Here is a 24,409-nt window from a genome sequence, read left to right on the forward strand (position 1 = left end):
GCCGCCCTCAAAGGCAGCACGGGCAAAGACAGAAACCCCAGCTGGGCTCCCTCTGCAGCTGGCCAGCACCACTGAAGTGTACTGAGACCTTTCCACGCCCAGCGCCGCGTTCAGTGTTTAGGGCCCCTGCCTTCACTTGTTGATCACAAGCCTGGCACACAGCTCTATCACTGTCCCCATTTCACAGATGAAGAGATGAGGCCTGGGGGAGCAAAGGCTTGAATGGAACTCAAGCTGGAACTTGAGCGGATGCAGCAGATTCCATCTGTGCTCATCCATACTTTCCGCCCTAGCCAGATTTCATCCAGACTCTCTGGAAAGCCTCTGACTGCCACGTGTAACGTTGTCCACACGTTGCTCCCCGTTCGCACAATGACTGTCGGCTGAGGGTGAGTCTGCCCTCCAGGGGACGCTGTGTAGAGGCGTTGCTGGTTGTCAACGGGGGTCTGGTGACCTCTCGCAGAGCAGAGGCCAAGGTTGCTGTCCAGCACCCTCAGTTCACAGAGCAGCCCCCAGCACTGAGGACCGATTACTTCACACGAGTGTCACCAGTGTCTGGCCTGAGAAACCCTGCGTTCACCCCAGAGACCCACGTTCTGGGAGCTAATCCTAGCGTGGGGAGGAGTCAAAAGGCAGAGCAGTGCTTCCCTGCTGGCCCAGAGGTTAAGAATCTGCCTGCCGATGCAGGGGACACGAGTTTGACTCCTGGTCTGGGCAGGTCCCACACACCATAGGGCAACTAAGCCCATGTGTCACAACTACTGAGCCTGCGAGTCACAACTCCTGAAGTCCGAGCGCCTCGAGCCTGTGCTCTGCAACCAGAGAAGCCACGGCAATGAGATGCTCATGCACTGCAGCTACAGAAAGCCAGTGTGCAGCCGTGAAGACCCAGGGCAACCAACAGTAACATCAACAATAAACATGAAAAAAGCAGGCAGCAGAGCAAGGCCCTGGACCCAGGATGCTTGGAATGGAGCTACTGATGATACCAAGAGCCTGAGAGCCACCCCGTCACTCAGCCACCTGGACTGGCAGGGGGACTGCAGTGCGTCACTCTGATGCTCTCAGACAGAAGTCAACATCAGCAATTAGGACGGTGCCAGCGGGGAACCCTCAGTGAAACAGTGTCGAGTAAGCAGAAAAGAACAGAAAATATTATGCCCAGGTCTCCATGCAAACAGCACACGTGCAGCTGGGAAAACACATGGAGAGCTGAGAATATTTACGGATAGGAGCAAAGGTGGGTGAGGGATAGGATTTTTCCTTCAAGCTGCTCTTAGGTCAAGTTTCTTTTTGACTGTTGTCTTAGGCACCAGGTATATCCCAACTGATGAGAGTGTGAAGGTTGAAAACCTCAGGACTGTGGGTCCATTTAAGTACGGCTCTCAGCTCCCCGAGACCCGCCAACGGCACAGCCCTTCTCTGAGCCTGGGATGACTTTTCTTTATTTTGCAGATGAGGAAACTGAGGCCAGGGAAGTCACTTGGGGCAGGCTGCCTCGCTCACCGGCCACTGATCTTTCTGGGGCTCTGCCTGCCTGCCCCTGGGAAAGCCAGCGAGGCCCAGGGCTCCTTTTGCAGGGACACACTCAGCTCCCCGTAGCAGGCCAGCTGGTCCATCCACGGTATTGTAAGTCTGTGCCTTTTCCTTGATTGTGCGTCCTTTTCAATTTGAGAGAGAGAGTGAGCAAAGACCGAGGAAGCCGAAGGGTCAAGCCCGGCTGACGAGGGAAGGGGCGGCATGGAGAGGTGGGTGGTGCACACAGGGGCTGGTGGAACATCGCAGCTGATTGAAACTGCCAGCTGTGAAATCCCCATCTCGGTGCTGATGAGGTGAGCGGCGGTCTGAGGTGGGGGCCCCCGGGCAGGAGGCTGGTGGGCTGTCAGAGGAAATAAGGCACACTGCGGGATGGCGAGGGGGTGCTTGTCAGCTCATCAAGACACCAGGAAGACGGCTGGATGCACAATCCCAGCAGACGGCAGGAGCATCGCCCGGGCTCAGCTCCTTGCCAGTGGGCCAGGACGACAGCGTCCCTGGGAGGCGAGGGGACGAGGCATCAGTGTGTTTGTAAGACAGGCCCCGTCGGGGCCATGCCAGGCTTCTTTTAGAGACAAGCAGCAGAGCGGCAAGAAGACCCGCCCAAGGCCACACAGTCGAGGGACCACAAAGCCAGGCAGCCAGGTCCTGGTTCCCAGGTGAGGCCCTCGTGCCACGTGAGCCAAGGGAGAAGAGCCCAGATGGCCCCTCTCAGCTGTGCTTGGGTGACCCTGGCCCATGTCAACATCATGCAGAGGGAACAACAAGGTCCTCCGACCTTGACCTGCAGGGCCCTCCTGGAAGACAGAAGAGATGGATGGGGCAGGCACTGCGTCTTAGGGACGGGGGGCTCTGGGCTGGGACTAAGCAGGTGAGCAGAGAAAGTGTGGACCTGAGGTGGGTCCGATCCACACTATCATGATCATGAAAGCAGGCTCTGGAGCCAGGATGCCTGGGCTCAAATCCCATCTCTCCCCCCTATAGGCTACGTGACCTTCAGCAAGTTACTCAACCTCTCTGATCCCCATGGGTAAAATGGAGGCAGCAGGGGCCCCTTCGCAGGGCTGCTGTGAGCATAGAATGAGCGTGGCAGAGAGGAAAGGCTTGGCCAGCAGTGGCGTTACTGTCTTCTAATTCTGAGAAGAACAAGCAGCAACCGGGTGGGAGTCCCCACAGCACTAGGGTGGTCTGCCAAGGTCACACAGAGGATAAGGAGGCTGGAATGCAGGCCTCTGAAGGCTTTTCACCATCTGCAGAGGAGAAGCAGGGGTGGAATGCAAGGGCAGCTTAAAGGGTGAGTTACACAGACAAGGAGAGTCGAGAGCAAGAAAACCATCCACAGACAGACGAGGCAGGTGGTTCCGGGGACCGGCCGCTGCCCCCCTCACTCTCCACCACGCCCCTTGCCCTCTGGGCTCCACCCTCCAATTTGCCTGGGGGCGCACACCACGCTCAGCGGAAACCTCCCAAGACGGATTTGGGAAATTCAGACTCTGTGTCATCAGCAATCAGCGCACCTTTCCTGCTTCAGCTCGAAAAGCAGGGAGTCTGCTGATTGCAGAAACCCAGTCATTAGGCGAAGCGGATGCGGCGGCCCCACCAGTCTCTTGGGGGCAGACAAAACAAGCCCCTGCCAGAGACAGCTCGAGACACACGGGAGGGGGGCACCAGGAGAAGAGGGCACTGGGAGGGCCGGGCCTTCTTCCACCCCCGGAGCAGCAACTGGTCAGGACTGCTGCCACACAAGTGAGGCTGCGTGCTGAGGCCAAGGGTAAGCCTGTGGTCTTCTGTGCTTTTCTCTTTTTAGGGACATGGGGCAGGAAGAAGCTGGAGGAAAAATTAGGTTACAGAACTATATAGATAGTAAGATGTATACAGCAGAAACCACTAACGAATAACCCGTATGTCCACATTACTCTGTAGCCATAACACAGTGATTGCGTGCTCAGGAGCCTCAGTCGTGTCTGACTCCTCGCAACCCCATGGACTGCAGTCTGCCAGGCCCCCCTGTCCATCGGATTCTCCGGGCAAGAATACTGGAGTGGGTTGCCATTTCCTCCTCCAGGGGATCTTCCCGACCCAGGGATTGAACCCGCGTGTCTTACATCTCCTGCATTAGGAGGCAGGTTCTTTGCCACTAGCGCCACCTGGGAGTGATACATACATTATAATAGACATAAAACACTGACATAAAGTATATATTCATTATATATATAGGTATGTATGTATGCATATTACATATCATTCATTCAACAAACATTGAGCATGAACTATGCGCCAGCACTGACCCAGGTGCAGGAGGTATAGACAAACTCCTAACTTCCACAGAGCATCATTCTTTTAGGGCCCTAATCTACCTGTATTGCTGAGTCTAGAACAGAACAGGCACTCAAGATGTCTCAGGATTGAGCGAATGGTGTTACTGCATGACTGTAAGAGGCGAATAAAGGAGGGACAGGGTGATACTCGCTTAGCTGCATATAATACACACCACGCATACAGACACCAACACAAGACCACGTGCTATGTATGTGTGCTGGCCGCCCTCGCATTCTGTAAGAGACTCATAAACCCTGTTAAACGGCCAGGCTGCTCCCCTCGGAACATGCTGCGTGGAGCTGCTCACGTAGGGAGCAGTTCATACAATAATTAGTGGCTGCAATTAACATCGTCTCCTCTTGTGAGGTTCAATTAGAGGCTAATATTTAAAACCGTTGTCTGGTTCCTCTGCCCAGGGCATCTCCACCTTCAGAGGCCCCTCTCCTGTCTGCAGACACACGGCACTCTCATATGTCACTTTCTGCGGCTCTGGAGGTTGCCTTGTTCACTTTTGGGGGTATCCCACAAGGCTTCCCAAAGTTAATTTCACCGAGTTTACAGTATGGGCTTCCCTGGTGACTCAGATGGTAAAGAATCCACCTGCATTGCAGGAGACCTGGATTCGATCCCTGGATTGGGAAGATCCCCTGGGGAAGGGCATGGCAACCCACTCTAGTATTCCTGCCTGGAGAATCCCAAGGACAGAGGAGCCTGGTGGGCTGCAGTCCACGGAGCCACAGAGTTGGACACGACCGAGCGACTAAGCATAGCACAGCACAGTTTATAGCATAGAGCAGACTATCTGGAAACATCCCCCACACCTGATGAGAAATCATCTTGCTGTTCGTTTTTGATGTGCTAAAGACAAATGGAAACTTTATTTACAGAGCCTGGTGTTAAAGAAATTATACACACACACATAAGCTGTAGAAATATATACAAAATGCATGTTTATATAACATATGCATATAGTATCTGGAAACATAAATGTAAATATATATAAATGTGTATGTGTGTGAATGTGTGTGCACATGTGTATTTATAGATACACACACAAGTATACCCAGTCTGACACGCAGCATGTAGTTAACAAGTATCTGTGAATAGTTAATAAATGAACGTATTTATTTCTGTCTCTTACATGGGCGGGCATGGTGCTAAGTGTCTGCAAAACCTTCTCTCACATCATCTTTATAAGAACCCTCGGAGTCATATACAATAGAAGCCCATAAAAAGTAACCCAAGAATACGACAGCAAGGTCGCAGCGGAATTACTACCTCTGGGGTGAGGCACGAGGAACCACCACGGTTTCACTTAAGCTGTGCAAAGGTCACGTGCCTGGGAGGAATTTGGTAAGAGCTCCCAGGCCCTAGTGACAGTGGCGTGAGCACTGGCAGGACGTGCTCAGTCCCGCTCTGAGAAAGAGCTGGGGCGCCCCTTAGAAACCCCAAGTGATGCGCCAGATTCCCTTATTTAAGACTGTGGGGGTTTCCCTGGTGGTCCAGTGATTAAGAATCCGCCTTCCAATGCACGGGACGTGGGTTTGATCCCTGGTTGGGAAACGAAGCTCCCACCTGCCGCTGGGCAACTAAGCCCACGTGCCACAACTAAAGAAGCCCGTGTGCCGCAGCTACTGAGCCCGCACGCTCCAGAGCCCGCCCTCCGCAACAGGAGAAGCTCCTGAAAAGGAGGCCAAGCCCCACCTGGAAGAAGGAGAGAAGCTGGCTGCCACTAGGCAATACCCTCTCTTCAAAACAGTCCTGCAGATTCTTTTACTGCATTTTAATGATGTGACAGACACAGAGTGACTCGTCAGAGATCCCAAAGTCACCCAGCTGGACAGTGACGCACGGGTTCACGCTCAGGCCTGCCTGTTTCCAAAGGGGCAGGAAATAATCTCACAAGCCCTCCTGTCCCTTTTCTTCGCCTGCAGCAGGCACGTCTAACAGATCGCAGGCGATGTGGGGCCCAAGACCACTCTCTGAACCACCCAGCTAAGTGCTTCTCCCTGGGGCTGCCCTCTGCTCCATCCGCCAGCATCAACTGCAACTGCCAACCCTGCCAACACTTCAAAGTAACCTCAATCGTCCTGGAAATGCCTCCTGAATCCTCAAGAAACTTACATTAGCTGGTCGGGGTAGTGGGTATTTCTCCTTGAAACTGACGGGTGCTCTATGGGGTCCGAAGGAAGCTGAAGCCCACCACACCTCGGCAGACACCCTGCTGGGTGGGGAGGGGAGGGGGAGATGCAAACCACCACCACCGTGGGAGCAGCAGGAGAAGCACCGTCCTTAGGACAAGGTGAAGCGCTATGTGACTTCTGGAGAGCCACCAACCCTTTCTGACTTCCAGTTTCTCATCTGTTAAAATGACAGTATTATTCCACAATAAACAGTACTGTGAGGAACAAGTGAAATAGTGTAAAACTGCATACAACTGGTATACCTCATACCGTGGCTTGTACCTAATACGTAACAAACGGTCCCGTTTCTTTCTTTCCAAGTGAAGACTTTGAAAATATGAAACCTGCAGGGACTGTATAGTGAGGATAGCCTCATTTTTCAGAAAATGAATTCTATGAACCTGATGCTTTTTTTGTTGAAGTCAGAAGGATTTAATGTAATGCCTCCGAGGAAGCCTGTATCAGTCAGGAAGATAGAAATCGCTCTAGATCATTCAACCAGAGGAATTTAATATAGGGACTTGGCTTTCCAGGTGATGGAGAAGATGAGAAGCCAGAAGAGATTAGCAATAGCAGGACGGTACTGCTCACCTAGGGCTGGAAGGAAAAGCCAAGAAGTCGGGCAACGGCAGGGCTGCCCAGTGGGAAATGCTGTCAGGGTGGAGGGTCCCTAACAGGAACGGGCTTACAGAGCCTGAGTGGCGGCCAGGCCTGCCCCCCTCCTCAAGGTAGTGTGAGAAAGGAAGAACACCTTGGTTCTTCTCCTCCTATCTTTCTATTGTCCGTCACTGCCTTCTACTGGCCGAACTTACCAGAAGGCAAGCTGGGAAAACAGCTTCCTGTAGTTCAGAGCAGAGAAGGGGTGAGAATGAATCTGAGAAGACACAGGAGAATTACCGGTACAGAGCACAAAACCATCTGGGCTACATCCCAGGCTTCGTTATTAAAGACAGACGAGGGTGTTTTTGGTCTGTAAAAAAAATTCATCCAACTGTATACTTTTGCGATTTGCACACTTCTCTACTTGCATATTTCAAGGAAGACACTGCAATAAATCCAGAATTATGAGTGCCAAGTGTTACAACCAAATGCTAGATTACAACCTGCAGTCTGCGTTAGTAATTTATTGCTACATAACAAATTGCCTCAACACCTAGTCATTTTAAAACATCAAATATCATTCATTATCTCCCATGGTTTTCTGTGGGCCAGGAATTCAGAGGTGGCTTATCTATGTAGTTCTGACTCATGGTCTAAGGGAGGATGAATAAGGCGCCCAAAGATGCCCACATCCTAATCCCCAAAACATATGAATATGTTGGATTTGGATGGCAAGGGGAACCTTGCAGATGTGACTAAATTAAAAATCTTGAGATGGATTATCCTGGATTCTGTGGATATTCTGGGTGGCCCCTAATTGTAACCATAAGGGTCCTTATAGAAGGGAGGTGAGGGGGGTCCATGGGGAAGAAAGCAGTGATGTAATGATGGAGTCCCCGATCGGAGTGATGCAGCCAGGAGCCAAGAAATGCTGGCTGCCTCTAGAAGCTGAAGGATGCAAAAGGAATGGGTCATCCCTTGGGGCCTCCAGAAGGAGCCAGGCCTGCCTCCACCTTGACTTTAACCCCGTGAGACTCATTTTGGACTTCTGACCTTATCGTTAACAGAGAGTAAACGGCGTCATTTTAAAGCGATGAAGTTTGTGTTAGCTTGCTGCAATGGTGATGGGAAACTCATACAGGTTTTATCATGATGTTCCAGTGACGATGTCAGCCAGGGCTACGCTGGTCTGAAGGCCTCCCTGAAGCTGGAGAGTCCTTCCCAAGAAAGTTCACCAACAAGGCTATCGGCTAGAGGCCTCAGTCCCCTGCCGTGAGGGCCCTGCTGGGCTGCCTGAGTGTCCGCATGACATGGCGGCTGCTGGCGAAGTGAAGGCTCAGAGGGGGAGCGCTACATGGAGACAGAAGGCTGGAGGGACACATTTAGAATAGTAGGAACATCAAAAGTTGCCAGCAAACTGCCAGGTCAAAGGCATGAAACAGTTTCTTCTCTGGCACCTTCAGGGGAGCAAGACCCTGTGAACATGCTAATTTCAGACTTCTTATGTCCAGAACGTGAGGCAATATGCTGCTGCTGTTTCACCAGGCTACCTGGTTTGTGGCACTGGGCTACGGCAAACTGAACAAACCAATGTAACATCGTGGGATCTTTCTTTCTTTTTCTTTGGAGACACAATTTCCTTTCTTTTCTTGTTCTAATAGGGTTCACTAAAGAGAATTTAGAAAATATATTTTAAAAAAAAAACAAAAAACTAAAAATTTCCCTTGGGACTTCCCTGGTAGTCCAGTGGTTGAGATACTGTGCTTCCAGTGCAGAGGATACAGGTTCGATCCGTGGTCAAAAAATATAAGAAAAATGCCCTTAAGTCTGTTTCCTGGGGGACAGTCCTTCTTAACAACTATGTTGCCATATTCCCATCCTGTGTTCACTTCTACAGGTGTGTACAGACACATCTATCTGACGCACAATTGGGTAAAAGAGTTTTATAGTAAAGGCAGAATGGAGTTACACAGCAGAGGACCTTGGCACCTGCCCCCCCGCCCCCTGCCCCCCATAGCTGCCCGCCAGGACCTCTGTTAATCTCCAGGCAGAAGAGAGCATGTGGCTCTGGGCGCCTGCTTGCTGTCTTTCCTTCCCTTCCCTTCTCAAGTTTCAGGCTGATTGTTTTAAAATGCCCCCAGCTACTGCCTGAGAGTCTTTATCGCCTTCTGAGAAGTTAATATTTTAGGTGACTTGGGCTGTTCAAAATCGAGGAGATAAAGAGCTGGGCTGTAGACAGTCTCAGGTGCACTCACTATGCACATCCAAGCAGCATGCAAAGATCTGCGGGCACGTACATCACACACCAGGGGCCCAGGATGAGCTCAGGGCAGGACGCCACCTGGCCACGGTTGCTGGGCCCTAGGGTGGCAGAAGCAGAAGCAGAACTTGAGCCAGTCCTACCCAGGTCATCTCACCTGGGTCAGCAGGCATTCCTCTCTCCTTTCTCTGTTCCCACACTTTCGATAAAGCCATTTTTTGCCTAAGCCCCGGCTGTAGCTATTTGGGTTATAACGGTGCTGTGGGCTGGGATCTTTCTGCTGCAGTCTGAGAAGGGGGCTCTGTACTTGATTCTTTGGGTCCCATGTTTCCCCCGATGGGTGGGGCGTGGCAGAAGGCACAGCTTCCCTGGGAGGGCAGGAGACCCTCACACACAGAAGGGGGATGTGGCTGAGGGTCTCTGGGGCTGGCAGGATGGGATGGGGGAAGGCAGTGTGATCAGGCTTGGAGACACCAGCAGGCAACTCTGCTGTGCATCTTAGGGTCACAAGGTTTGCCAATAAAACTTCTTTAAAGTTCCTTACAGTTCTAACTACTCAGAGTTCACAGCGCTCCCAGCCCTAGAATCACCCCCAGCCTCTGACTTCTCCTACAGCATCTTCAGGAAGGGGCACAGAACTGTCACCGGAGTCCAGCCCTCTCGAGGCTGACACCCAGGGGGCCCTCACAAAACCTGCTGCTGCAGACAGGCATCTCGACCTGGGCTGAACTCCAAACACCCTGCTCCCCACTTCCCAAAGCCGCCCACCCACTGCCTCCTGAAAAAAGCCAAAGAGGCTTTTCATTTTTTCTGCTCCAACGCAAATATGACATATCTGTGCCACCCGATTTTCCTGACAGACGAATAATTATATCAGCGTAATTAAGTCTCAGATGGAGAAATTCTCTGTACGGAGTACACTGACACTGTGCTTCCCGCATCAGAGAGCCATTGTTCCAGGCAGTAATTATCAGGCCACCTTTGACATGTCTTATTTCAATTTAAATGGAAATGAAGCTCATAGATCTCCCCAGCCCACGACCCCATGTGACGGCACAAATGGAGAGATCGGACTTTGAAACTTCTCATCTGGCCTCTGGGAATTCTATCCAAAGACGTCGAAGTGTGAGAACGACTTATTACTATGTACCCCCGGCCCCTCCGCTGAGCCTCAAGAATCTTATCAACACAGTGGGCTGGTCTCTGCTTCTTTCCCTTGCTCTCCATCCCCTTGTAAATCCAGTGTCCATCACCATCTCCTGAGGCTTCTCGTCGTCTTAAACTGGCCCTTCTCTCTTCAATCCAGCCCCCTCGCCAACCCACATTCCACACAGCATCTAGGGGAGGATCTTTTTAATCTGATCAAGTCCTCTCCTGCTCAAGAGCCCCAGTGCCTCTTCACTTCCGCAAGTCCAGACTGTGCAGTTGAGCCGAGCAAGCCTTCCGGAGTCTTTCTCTCAACCCACCTTCCAAGGTCCCTCTCCTCCCACTGTCCACACTCTGCACCCACACACCAGCAAGAACCAGAGTCTTCACCAGCACCCAGTCGTACTGTGCCCTCACGCCTCCGTGCCTCCGTACCTACCATTCCTCCACCTGGAATGTGCTTCTCTGCTCTGACAAGCAAACTCCTATTCATCCTTCAAGACCCATTCCACAGCCACCTCTTCTGGATGACCTCTCTGGCTCTCCTGGGTAGAATCAGTCACTTTCATCTCTGGGCACTGGGACAAGTCCCTGGGTTAAACACACCCCACGAAACTATAATTAATTTCATATTTCCTGTTATATTGAGCTCCTTTGAGTAGGGCTGTACTCAGCCTAATATCCCAAATGCCTAAAGCAGTACTTGGAACTTAGAAGCCATCCCATAAATGCTTCAGCTTTAAATTCTCCCACTTCTACATTGACAGTATGCAGTCTTATCACCATGGGTCCTCAACTGACATAAACAAGGGCTTGCAACCCAGCTCCACCACGTCTAGCATGACAGTGAGCAGTCTTCCCGCCACCTCCCTGACCCTCAGTCTCCTCATCTGTAAAGTGAGAGTGCTATAGCACCACTGCGCTGTGGGTCTAGCTGAGGATTCACAGATGGAAAGCGCTTGAATGTTGCATAAAACATAGTAAGTTTTATGCCCCACAAACATCATCCCTCTTTCCTGCTCTCAGACAGAACCATCACTCCAATGTGCCAACCCCTCAGGGGAAGTTCGGTCTCACCCCTGTCAGCACCCAGAGGCGTCCAGAACATCCCAGACCTGGCCAGGGACTGCAGACACTGCCTACAGACCCAGAAGTCGGAAGACAGGCTGGGAGTAAAGGGCTTGGGTACTGATACCCAAGTCAGCAGTGACCAGAAAAACGGGACCACATCCCACCAGCTGTGCCTGGCAGGCAGAGCCAGCAAGGGTCGGCACAGGGGAGAGACTGAGCCCCACACGGGACTCGAGACCTGGAAACGGCCCCCGCCTCCGCACCGGCTCCCCAGGCACCAATGCGCACACCCTCGAGTCTGTCCCCTCAACCTCACGGGAGGCAGCAGCTCAGTTCCTGCCTGATCTTCAACACAGAGCACTGGGAGGCTCGGCGCACGTTCAGGTACTCTGTAAACTGTGAAGAGCTGGGTGCATCCGAAATGTTATTTATCACACTGCTTCCTTCTGCAGATCTTTTTTCAGACACATCTGATGGCTTCATCATGACCAAAGCCTCGGCTGGCGTTCTCAACAAACCAAAGTACCATCATGAATGAACTGGGGCAAGTAAGTGGGGAAAGCAATTCCCGCCCCTCTCCCTAGATAAATCAACCCTCATCAATAATCTTGTATTATTAGATACAGTCTCCCCAAGAATTGATCAGGAAAAACCCAGACCAGAGTTATTGGTATTGGCAATCAATGCTGGATTCTGGCCCTTCCTGGGCTTGGACCAGAGTCAATGCCGTCTGGCCGAGGAACAGGTGGAGGTCGGGGGGCTACTGTCAGAGAAAACGGCGGGGGTGATACAAACAGCAAAAGGCACCGATCAACCCTGGGCAGCCAGGCATGATAATGACCGGAGATTAAGATAGTCATTTCTAGACTTGATTGACTTCCATCTGCCGAGGCAAGAGCATGTGACAGAGACCCGAACACCCTGGCCTCATTTCAGAGTAGTGGAAAGTTCCACCCACCGACCGGGAAATGGGCGTTTTTGTTAGTTATGATCCTGGCTGATTCATGCCGCTTTTGTGGGACGCTTTCAAATGCTGACTCCTCTAATTCAAGGGCACTATGTGCTCTCCGGAGAGGGGCTGTGGATGGATTTGATTTTCTGGACTGAAGGAGGCTGAGCTCAAGTGCAGGACTTCTCAGCATCAGTATTATTGTCGTTGGGGGCCACACAGGTCTAGACGGATGCAGCGCCCTGTCCCTAAGCTGTGCCAAACAAAAATGTCCCCAGATGCTGCAAACAATCCACGGGGGGCAACAGCGACCCCGGCTGAGGGCCAAGCTAAAGGCGTAACAGGGGGAGAGACTTCAGAAAACTCAGACTCCGGATGAGACAGATGTGGACTTGAATCCTGAACAAACCACTTCCCATTCGCTGTGTGACCTCATCCTAAAAACATGAAGCTCCCCAGCTGGTGACTCCAGAGGCTCTGGAACAAGGAGAGGGTGTGATGCGCTGGCAGCCACACTCCCACGAGGTCCGTGCACTGCCGGCAGCAGCCGCATCACCACGCTGCCTCTCAGGCCCTGTCCCCAATCTGCTGACTCAGGTCAGGCATTTTAACAACAGCCCCAGGGGATCCGCGGGTACTCGAGCTTTGAGAAAGACCAGCATTTTGACTGAGAGCACAGGTTTTGGCCCCTAAGAGATTGACTACATGTACTGTCGCCAAGCCATCCAGCCTTGAGCAAGTCACTTCACCTCCTGCAAGCCTCTTTAAAATGTGAGAGAGAAAGATAAAAAATACCACCTCGCTCATAGTGTTTGAAGTGCTGATTTAACGAGACGGGGCACAAGGTGGGCCACGGCGTGGACAGGCAGTACGTGTCAGCTCCTGGCCTCCCCGCCTCCCTCCGCTCAGACCGAGACAACAGCAAGCCCGGCTCCCAGCGGGGAGACGTGGAAGGAAGCTCCCTCCGTGCACTTCTGTGATCTTCCTTTTGATGGAATCGAATATTACAACAGCCACTTGGCCGCTCATGGTCCATTTATTCATTTATTGACCCAGCAGGAAGGAAACACAACCGCCAAGCTCTCCGCTGTCTTTTCCCTGCGCATCTCAAGGTCACAGCCCAGTGGCACCAGCGTCTGGGACGAACAGACTCATTACCTCGCAGCGGGGCCCCGGGCTCTCCCAGGTCGGTCTGTCCTGCCCTTGCAGGTGTTTAGGGTCATCTCCTGCTCGGCTCAGGGGGCCAGGACTTCGGGAAGGCAGGAATGGGTCCAATGCCCTCTCACTGGTTTCCCTCAGGTTTTCTGCCGGTGCCAGGGAACATGTCAGGGCAGCCCCTTGAAGCTCCTTCCCCCTCTCAATCCCTCTCTGGAGGCCAGATGCTGTCCTGGGAGACACGTGGTCTAAACCTGGCAAAACTGTCCTCCACACGGGCCCAAGTCTTAGTGGGGTCCCTGGGAACCTCTAAAGTAGGTCTGTGAGTTTGCTGTGCAAATCCCAACACTTGATGAAACCCTTTCAACATCTGTTTCTAACAAGGTGCAAACTCCGGATCCCTGGGTTAAATCTGGCCTGTGCCTGTGTTTATAAATAAAGTTTTATTGGAACACGCATTGTTCATTGACTCATTCTCTGACTGCTTTTGTGCTATAGTAGAGTTGAGTAGTTGTGACAGATATAGTAAGGCCTGCAAAAGTCTAAATTAATTTACTACCGTGGACTTTACAGAAAAAAATTTGCTGATTCCCAGCAGAGAGCATTTCAATGCTACCTAGGTGCAACCCCTTGAAATTTGGGCACACTCTCAGGAAGAAGTAAAAACCATCTTATTTCCTGAGTTCTTTTCCTTTTGTTTCCTGAGAAGTCACATTAGTCATCTTTTTTCCCCACCTGCCAAGCAATTAGCTCACAAAGGCTGGAGTCTGAAGGATTCCCCCTGAGTGTTTGTTTTTAAGCCTCCCTCCAGCAGGAGGCCATGTGTCTAAACCACTGCCAAACCTTAATAACAGCATCGACCGTGTCACCTCCCACCAAAAGCGAACAGGAAGCCTGGCTCGGCTGCCCAGCTGGGTGAGTGTCAGCCGTGGACAGCTGCAAATTGTCTGAACAAGGACAGATGGAGCTTGCTTCTGCCTTTCTTCTTCCATTTGAAAACTTCTCGAGAGAGAAGAGGATGCTGTTAGGGAAATGAATGTGCTGATTCTAATTATCTGAGCGGGAGGGCGGCAGGGGTGACATGCAGCAGGATGGGCTCCGTGTCACTTACCTGGAATGCAGGCAAAGCAGGACTGGGCAAAGAGCAGAGTCCCAACGAGACTGGTGCCCAGGACACTGAGCACAGATAAGGAGGCACAGATATGGACCCCCGGTCACAAGGGGGACGTAGCACGTCGGGGAGAGAATTCCCAGAACTGTCCAACTGGAAATGATTTAACCACTGCCTAGGCTTATACCTCTGCTCGGAAGCTCAGAGCCTGTCTGTTCTCCAAGGGGCTCTTCTGTGCTAGGTCTCCCCCTCATGGTGATGCTGGTGGTGGTGGTGGGGATGGTAATGGAGATGCTGGTGGTGGGGACTGGTGGCCATGCTGATGATGAGGAGGTGGCAGTGGTGATGTGATGATGGTGGGGGGTGGGTAGTGGTCATGGTGGTGATGAGGAGGCGGCAGTGGTGATCTGATGATGGTGGGGGGTGGTGGTCATGGTGGTGATGAGTCGTGGCAGTGGTGATCTGATGATGGTGGTGGGGGGTGGTGGTCACAGTGGTGATGAGGAGGTGGTAGTGGTGATCTGATGATGGTGGTGGGGACTGGTGCTCGTGGTGGTGATAATGAGTGGTGGCAGTGGTGATCTGATGATGGTGGTGGTGGGGACTGGTGGTCATGCTGATGATGAGGAGGTGGCAGTGGTGATCTGATGATGGTGGGGGGGTGGTCATGGTGGTGATAATGAGTGGTAGCAGTGGTGATCTGATGCTGGTGGGGGGGGTGGTCATGCTGATGATGAGGAGGTGGCAGTGGTGATCTGATGATGGTGGTGGGGACTGGTGGTCATGGTGGTGATAATGAGTGGTGGCAGTGGTGATCTGATGATGGTGTTGGGGACTGGTGGTCATGGTGGTGATAATGAGTGGTGGCAGTGGTGATCTGATGATGGTGGGGGGGTTGGTGATTAGGATGGCCATTAGGATGCTGATGGTGGTCGTGGATGATGGAGGCAGCAGTGATGATGATCGCTTGGTCTGAATGTCTGCCTGCACTTCATTCCTCTGTTGAAATCCTAACCCTCGAGGCAATGGTATTCGTAGGTGGGGCCTCTGGAGGTGATTAGGCCGTGAGGATGGAGCCCACATGAATAGAGCCCTCGACCCTTCCACCACTTGAGGACAGAGCAAGAAGGCACCAGCTACGAACCAGGTAGAGAACCCTCACAAGAGTGCAACCATGCTGGTGACCTGACCTTGGACCTCCCAACCTCCAGAACTATGAGTGCTAAATTCCTGTTGCTGAGAAGCCACCTGGTCTGCAGTATTTTGTCACAACAGCCAGAACAGATTAAGACAATGATGATGACGACGACATCACAGTGCGTTTGCTTCGTGCCCGGCACTGTGATAAGCATTTAAGTGCATTATCTCATTAAATCTTCCCTGAAGTGCCGTGCGGGACTTGGCAATAATTACCCCTGTTTTATAAGGGGACAGAGACACAGAAGGTGAGCGTCTGGGCCAAAGTCACACAAGAGGAAGTGACGGCCGTGAGGTTTGCACCCAGGCTCCGAGTTCTCGGCCCCTCCTGCCAGGCTTTGTTCAGTGTGCATTTTTTATGCCTGGAAGTGAAAGTGAAAAGTGAAAGTGAAGTCACTCAGTCGTGTCCAGCTCTCTGCAACCACATGGACTGTAGCCTACCAGGCTTCTCCATCCATGGGATTTTCCAGGCAAGAGTACAGGAGTGGGTTGCCATTTCCTTCCCCAGGGGATCTTCCCGACCCAGGGATCTCCCGCATTACAGGCAGACACCTTACCCTCTGAGCCACCAGGGAAGAATTTTTTATGCCTAGTATGTGCCAAGCCATGTTTGAAGGTTCAGTTCATTTGCTCAGTCGGGTCTGACTCTTTGCGACCCCATGGACTGCAGCACGGCAGGCCTCCCTGTCCATCACCAACTCCTGGAGCTTGCTCAAACTCATGTCCATTGAGTCAGTGATGCCACCAACCATCTCATCCTCTGTCATCCCCCTCTCCTCCCACCTTCAATCTTTCCCAGCATAGGTCTTTTTCAATGAGTCAGTTATTTACATCAGGTGGCCAAAGGATTGGAGTTTCAGCTTCAGCATCAGTCCTTCCAATGAATATTCAGGACTGACTTCTTTCAGGATGGACTGGTTGGATCCCCTAGCAGGCCAAGGGACTCTCAAGAGTCTTCTCCAACACCACAGTTTAAAACCATCAATTTTTCAGCACTTAGCTTTCTTTTACGGTCCAACTCTCACATCCATACACGACTACTGGAAAAACCACAGCCTTGACTATGGATCTTTGTTGGCAAAGTAATGTCTCTGGTTTTTAATATATTGTCTAGGTTGGTCATACCTTTTATTCCAAGAAGTAAGCATCTTTTAATTTCATGTTCAAGGGTAAAGGTAAGCAAGATTTCTTTTTTTCTGTAAAGGACCAGTTCATTAGAATAAGTGAGAAATTCCCTTTTGCTTAAGCCAATTTGAAGTTTGTTTCTGCTGCTTACAACCAAAAGAGCTCTAAGTTAGACCAGTTCAGTCATCCATTTTCATTCATCTACACTTGCAATTCCAAATCAGCCAATTTTTCTTTACCACTGCTTGCTTTAATCCTCAAGTTCTGAGAGGTCCTTCTACTTTCTTGCTGTTTAAGCTCAGCTAAAGAAGAAAAAAGAAAGCACTAGAAAGAGATGAATTATCTTTCAAGCCAGATTATAGTTTGGAAATGAATTTAAAACATTAAGAGTCTGACTGAGGGCTCCCTGGGATCACTCTCTCCTGAAGATGTTCAACTGGGACAGTGACTGTGCTTTGGGTTGTGAAGACTGACCTTCCCAAGCCTCTCTGACATACAATTAAGTGTGGCTTAACATCATCTAAACAATTTCAATTGGATTTATTTTAATAATTTAATATACACCTGTACCATTCAACGGGTATCTCCACCCCCCTCACCTTTTGTAAAGTAATTAACTTTGGGGAGTTAAGTTACTCTAATTTCCAGCTGAGTCGAAAGTGACAAGAGTTCAACTGATGAAGTCTCTGGGGATGAGATTAGTATTTGCTCTTCAGTCTGCCATCTCCAGACTCCACACGTTGTGTGTAATTGGTATTAGCAACTTTAAATTCTGATTAATTATTGGAGAGCCTGTTTTTGATGCTGAAACAAAGCCATAAGTCAGGGAGTAATAGACCCAATTACTCCTAGGTAGGCTTCTCGTAATAGATTTTATTATCTAGATATCTCAGAGGCAGATGCAAAGAAACTCATTTCATTAGGTGATAACATCTCTTGAATTGAGACCAGTGCCTTCACCGCCTGGGCCCAGGAGAGCTCAGGAACCTTCATGTTTCAGAAATACACCCGGGGCTGGTGACACGAGGGTCTAAGCCCTGTTTAGGAACACATTTCTCCCCTGTGGAAATCCGTGTGGAGACGAGCAGGAGGAGCCCTTGGTGCTGGCCAGCTGGGAGGCAGGAAGGCCCACGTCTTCCCGCCAGTTCTCTGAGAATACAGGAGGCCGTTCCTCGTGGGGAGAGACTGGCATGTGAACAGGCAGTTTAGGAAATGTGTCAGGTCGTTTTGGATCACGCTGAGATAACGGGGCAGTAATTAGGAGAGTTATCTCCCTGTCAAGAGAGCTACAAAAGGTGTTATTTACACCCTGCTCATGGCCCCAAACGCCCTCCACATGGAATGCCTTTTTAAATACTCAGCCAAGTTCCCAGCCAAAATAATTCATCTTTACGCTCCGAAATCCAGAGTCATTGGTGGGAGACGAACACTGAGTTTTCTAAAATCAAACCCTTAACTCTGGGTTTGGTAGATGCCCTGGGTGTAGCTGGTGGGAGGGGGTCAGACCGAGAGTTTGGAAACGTGGGTGTTTGGGTGGCTCCAAACCAAAGCAAAGCAAAAGCGAACAGGAAAACTACACAGAATCTGGCTTTGGGCTTCCTGAAGCCCTTAGCACCTGCGTCCAGAATCTCAGAAGACAGGAAGGAGGGAACTAGAAGGGGAGGCGGAGTAGCCAGCATACTGGAAGGGCAGTTATGTGGCAGGCAGAGCAAGAAGCGCCGCGTGGATTACTCGCTTCAGTCTTTCTGAGTCGATTCGATCACACCCCTTTCATACATGAGGTGAAAGAACGTTTTCAAGAGGACAGAGCTCTCAGACTGGTGTAATCTGGCTCTAAGAAAAAAGGCAGTCAGCAAGCGATGAGATGTGATTTAAGAGCCTTCTGACTCCCTGCTTCTGCTCCTTGTATTCCCAGGGCAGGGTGACCCCACCCCAAGGAGACGCCAAGCCTGCGGTGTGCCGGAACTAGTTCCTTACTGGCTGGCAAGAGCTGATGGCTGAATTTTCAGGAATTCTGTGAGTCAGCTGTCATACAGCTATGTATTAATAAAAGTCGAATAATATCAACTTACAAGTAATTAAATAAATCACACTGAAAGCAAAGGTGGGACTTTCCTGATGGTGCAGCGGTTGAGAACCCACCTGCCAAGCAGGGGATCTGGAGAGCTTCTGCAGCTGCTCGCGTCTGTCACACCTGCCTGGTGAAGACACCATCTAAGAGCGCTGCTCTGCAAGGCTTCCCGACGCCGCACTCCGAGACGTCACACTGCTGGCTGGGCACCAACCCCCGGGGGGAGGATTGCCATCAGAGAGCTTGGAAAACACTACGAGCCGGGACTCCACCCCCCCTCCGCCCCAGAGAGCCGGGTGTTAACGTTAGCTGGCACACTGCTGCCCCGGCTCTCCTCCTAGTGATCTGAGTCTCCCCAGGTCCAAGTTCGCTGGAACCTCCCCATCGTATCCACGCAAGGCACCCTCCTCAGAGGGAAATTCACCAATACAGAAGAGAGCCATCCCTTCTCTGTTAGGCCTCACATTCTTTTCATTCTTTTCCCCCAAAGGTGGAAAATATACCCCAAAGTAACACCAGATACATAATTCATGAGCCATATATAATTGATGCCGGGTTTAACAGAAGTAGAGCCATAAGTGGTTGTCTATTAACTATTTATGACTCTCCCTGGGCTGCTGACGAGCCAGGCTCGGCGTGGAGATCACACCCATGCTCCCATGTTTTATTTAAACATTATTAAAAGCACATAGTCTGCAGCGAGGCCTCCCAATCCACTCTGAATTAGACTCTGCTGTGAAGTCGCCTCTGGGTCTCGGGAAGGTGAGGACTGGGTTTGCTGGCACTGCTTCTGCCTTTTCCCTTTGTGTTTAGGGGTTAGGCTGCCTCTTCCTACCACCCTTGGGATTCCACTGCAGTTTTTCTGTGACCTGGGGTACATCAGGTCACTCCCCCCACCCTGCCCTGAGTCTCAGTTTGATCATCTGTCAAATGAGGGGGCTTCCCCGGTGGCTCAGTTGGTAAAGAATCTGCCTGCAATGCAGCAGACCTGGGTTCGATCCCTGGGTTAGGAAGATCGCCTGGAGAAGGGCATGACAACCCACTCCAGTATTCTTGCCTGGAGAATCCCACGGACAGTGAAGCCTGATGGGCTAGTCCACGGGGTTGCAAAGAGTCAGACACGACTGAGTGACTCTCTCTCTCTCTCACACACACACACACACACACACACACAGTGGACAGTATTCTGGGTGTTACTTAGGTTACTGAGAGGACAGGGTCAGAGCAGTGACTATTAACAGGGTGACTCTGCTCCCCAGGGGACAGCTGGCAAGGTCTGGAGATATTTCTGTGATGACCTGAGGTGGGGCTACTTGCAAGTGCTGGGCAGAGGCCAGGGATGCTGCTAAATATCCAACAAGGCACAGGACAGCCCGCATATCAGACATTCATTCAACTCAAAATGTCAGTAACACCAAGACGGGGAGACCCTAGATTACAAAATCAAAGGCAATATTCATTTTTATGACTCACCTGTAAAAAATGTACTTGAATGAGTAAATACCACGTGTCTAAATCTTCCGAAGAAGAGAATGGGTTTGAGCCAGTGCAGACCTGGGTCCAGATTCTGTCTCAGTCAATTGACTGGAGTGTAGATTTTGGAGTGGTTGCTCCAGTTCTCTGATCTTGGTTTCTTTATTGGTAAAAGAGGGACAATGACCTCCAAGGGTGAAGCTTAAAGGACAGATCTCAGGTAAAGTCCTTACCCCAACGCCCAGCACGCAGTAAGCTGTAAAGCCCTAGCTCCCATCAACACATCCCCCAGCCATCGTGGGCACTGGGCGGGACGCGCACACGGAGCTGGTGGACTTAGGGTGTTGTCTGAGTGGACGAAGGAAGAGTCGTCACAGGAGTGAAAAGAAAGGAGAAAGAAAACACAGTAGCATCTAGTGAGTGCCTACTGTGCGCTATCACTGGGCACTTCTATATACACCATCTCAGCCACCCAATGAGATCAGCTGTATCTTGCTCTCATTTTACAGAAGAGGAAACTGAGGTTCTGCAGTGTTCACTTAGCCACCTGTGGGCTCATACTTCAAGTCCAGGGCTCTTTCCACCACCCTGTAGTGAGCTGAGATGTCCTCTCCAAAAATCAGATCCACTTGGAACCTGAGACTATAACCTTTTTGGAAATAGGGTCTTTGCAAATGTAGTTAAGACAAGGTCATACTAGATTAGGGGAGCTTTAAATCTGAGGCCTGGTGTCCTTAGGAGAAGAGAGGACACAGAGATGGGAAAGAGATGAAGATCATGTGAAGATGGGGAGTGAGATGGAATGCCTGAAGCCCCCAGAAGCTGGAAGAAGGAAAGAATCTCCCCCAGAGCCGGCAGAGGGAGTGGGCCTGCTGACACCTGGCTCTCAGATTCCCTGGGACCGTGCAAGGACACATCTCTGTCTTAAGACAACCAGTTTTTGGTAACCTGTTATGGCAGCTCTGAGAAACTAATACAGATCCTCCTCCCCAAGATGAGCCAGAACAATTGTGTGAGGAAATGAGAGAAAGAGAGAGACTCTGTGTCCACAGCCAGACCACTGAGAACTTGTCCAGCAAGAGAAGCAGGAGGGGGCAGGAGGCAGGGGTGGGGGTAGGGATGTTTTGTAGTGGGTGTTCAGTGGGGGAGTTGCAAGGATAAAGAAGAGAAGAAAGAAGGAAAAAAGCAAAGAGCTTGTGTTTACACCCTGACAGGTGGTTTATGTCTGCCTTTGTGGAGACCTGGACATTGCTGGCCACACAGCAGGCATTTGTCAAATGTAACTGCTTGGAGGTCAAGACAACCACAATCAGACAGCTGCTACCCCAAACCTGGGCTTCCCTGCTGGCTCAGACAGGAAAGAATCCGCCTGCAATGTGGGAGACCTGGATTCAATCCCTGGATTGGGAGGATCCCCTGGAGGAGGGCAAGGCAAGCCACTCCAGTATTCTTGCCTGGAGAATCCCCATGGACAGAGGTGCCTGGCAGGCTATAGTCCATGGGGTCGCAACATGTAGGACATGACTGAGCAACTGAACATAGCACCCCAAAGCTGCCAGCCTACACTGATTCATCATTGAAGACATTCAGAAGGTACATCCTCCAGGCAAACTTCTCCTGGTCTCCCAGTTCTACCAAACCACTTCCTCTTTTTTGCTTGCACATCCCAGCCTGTATCAAAAATATTCAGAGACACACGCATCTCCTCCTCTGGATCCTGAGATCTCTAGAGGCACAGGCCCTGGTCCATCCATGTCTGCATCTCCCAGAACATCAGGGAGATGGCACAGCCATGAGATAGGATGCAAACCGAAGTGTGTTGATCTGAAAGTTCCAACTTTTAAGATAATTTTTGAGCTGTTCTCTTAAAAGGTAAAATTTCAAAATGCTGTGAAAACCACTCAGCAAAATAATCTCTGAGGATCTATCCTGTGCCTAACCCTGAACTGAAGACCAACGGTCGAATAAACCCACCCCCTATCTCAGAGACTCCCAGTCTAGGAAGACAAGAACACAGGCAATCACAATAACCTATGTGAACGGGGTGAACGCAAGGCCATGTGGGAACACAGAGGAGCTGCATAGCCGTGAGGGCTTCCTGACAGTGAGTCCTGATCTGAATCTGCAAGGTTGAGGAGGCAGGCAGAGGGACGCATGAGAACAAAGGTGACAAGTCAAGAAATCATCTGACAGAGGGGCGAGAACGCTGGGCCTTCATGCTCGAGTAGATCATGCGAGGTGCTAAGAGGCCGACAACCAAAGGCGGAGCAACCTACAGAGGCTCGGCCTCTAGGAAGACGCTGGGGCTCTGTTCTGAAGGCAGTGGAGGAGAGCCATGGAAGATTTCTTAGCAGAAGAGTAACACAGTCAAGATGTGCCCCTTCTAGAAGGATCTGCAGGGAGGAGCAATCATATAGGAACAGTGGGGAGCCAAGATACAAGGTAACCGTACAGACCTAGTCCAGGGGGGTTGCAGATTAAAATAAAGACAGAGGACACGGCGTTGGAACAGGAGTGGGTGGATTTGAAAACTACCTCAATAGGATAAAATCAGCAGGCATGGCCATTAATCTGTGTGAGCCGGAGAGAGAAGGGCCATTGTGATTTCTAGCTTGGGTCACTGGGGGATGAGTGAAGAGTGAGCAGAGGGGCCAGCTTGTGAAAGAGCACGCGGCTCAAGGGAAAGCTAAGACTACAGAGTCAGACCCAAGTAATGAAGGGTAAACCTGACAGGCGCAGCCTTCAAAACCGGTGCCAGCAGAGGGCTGGCCTTCCAGTCACCCTCAGTTCTTTCAGTTGCCCTTGACCTCCCTTGGCTACACTGTCCTGGGGCTGAGGTGGTTTTGCCCGAGCTCTGTTAACTATGGAAAAACAACAGGACGTATATCCACAGATGAGCTGTCTCGCCACCCCAATGACAAAGGGACTTGAATGATTTAGAGCCAGAATATTCTTTTCTCCATAATGGCTCCTGGAGTCGCCAGGAATAGTACATTTACGAAAATTAATGGCAAAACCTCATTTTTCTTTTTTCTGGGAAGAGACGTTCCGTTGGCGGGGTAATTGATCCTGATCTGGACGTGCCGGTGTGCCGGCCAGGGGTGTAAATCATTCACACGAAACAACTCACGGCCCTTTAAACTAACACCAGCAGTGACAAATGGGACAGGCTGGGACAGTCGGGAAGGAATGCGGAGGGCAGAGCCATCAACAACCTTCCCGCTTCTTGCCACGGTCCAAGGTGTGGGATCCTTTGTGGGGGTCTCCTGCGGCAGAGAGACCATCTTTCAGCAGGGGTGGGTTGGGAGGGCCGTGTGCTGTCCCAGTGAGAGCTTTTGAGCTGGACATGCAGGGAAGCTGACTCCAGCTCTGCCACCCGACTCTGCGGCCCTAGGGTTGCACTGCGCACCCACACCTGCTGGGGTGATGGAAGCATGAAAGAAGGTGACATCTGGGACTTCCCTGGCAGTGCAGTGACTAAGACTCTGCGATTGCAATGCAGGGGGGTCAGGGTTTGACCCCCAGTCAGGGAACTAGATCCCACTTGCTGCAACTAAGACTGTGCTTGCTTCAACTAAAGATCCTATGTGTCGTAACAAAGATCCGGCAGCCACCACGTAAAGAAACATTTTTTTTTTTTTTTTAAAGATGACATCTGCAAAGAGCCTAAGCCCAGACTGACCCAATCAATGCTCACTCAGGGGACAAATGAATGAATGCTTGGCTCAGGAAGTTCAAAAATTCATTATCCCTCCCAGGGAGATTTGAACTTTAAAAACAGAAGATGAAGAGGGCAGTGGTTACTCACAGAAGTGACTTGTGAGTGGGAGCATGATGCCACCTGGCCTTCTAAGACCCTCCAGATCACAGCACATGGATTCCTTGTTTTCCCATGAAAGCTTGGGAGAAGCTTTCAGAGAAAGCTAGAAACACAGAGACATAGAAAATACGCAAGCAGTGGCCTTGGTAATCTTTCTCCCTGCGGTATACACTCCTCGGGGGTGAGGGTGCGTCTTGTTCCTGGCTGGTCCCCAACATCCAGCCCTGCGTTTGGCCTGGAGAAAAGTCTAGGGACACATATCAATTCAATGAATGAAAGGACCGGAACCCTGACTGCCTCGCAGGTGAAGTCTATGGAGAACACACGGCACAGAGCAGCCGTCCCTTGTCTTACAGAGGTGGAAGGGAAGAAGGCAGACTGGTGGCACAGCCC

General features: G+C 51.0%; 1 protein-coding gene across 5 annotated transcripts in view; it reads right to left on the bottom strand.

Annotated features, from left to right (window-relative positions):
• MYO18B (myosin XVIIIB) overlaps positions 1–24,409 on the bottom strand; it is a 222,152-nt gene that overhangs the window by 33,211 nt on the left and 164,532 nt on the right. The window lies entirely within an intron of this gene.

This window comes from Muntiacus reevesi, chromosome 13 (genome assembly GCF_963930625.1).
Source record: "Muntiacus reevesi chromosome 13, mMunRee1.1, whole genome shotgun sequence".
Lineage (NCBI taxonomy): Eukaryota > Metazoa > Chordata > Mammalia > Artiodactyla > Cervidae > Muntiacus > Muntiacus reevesi.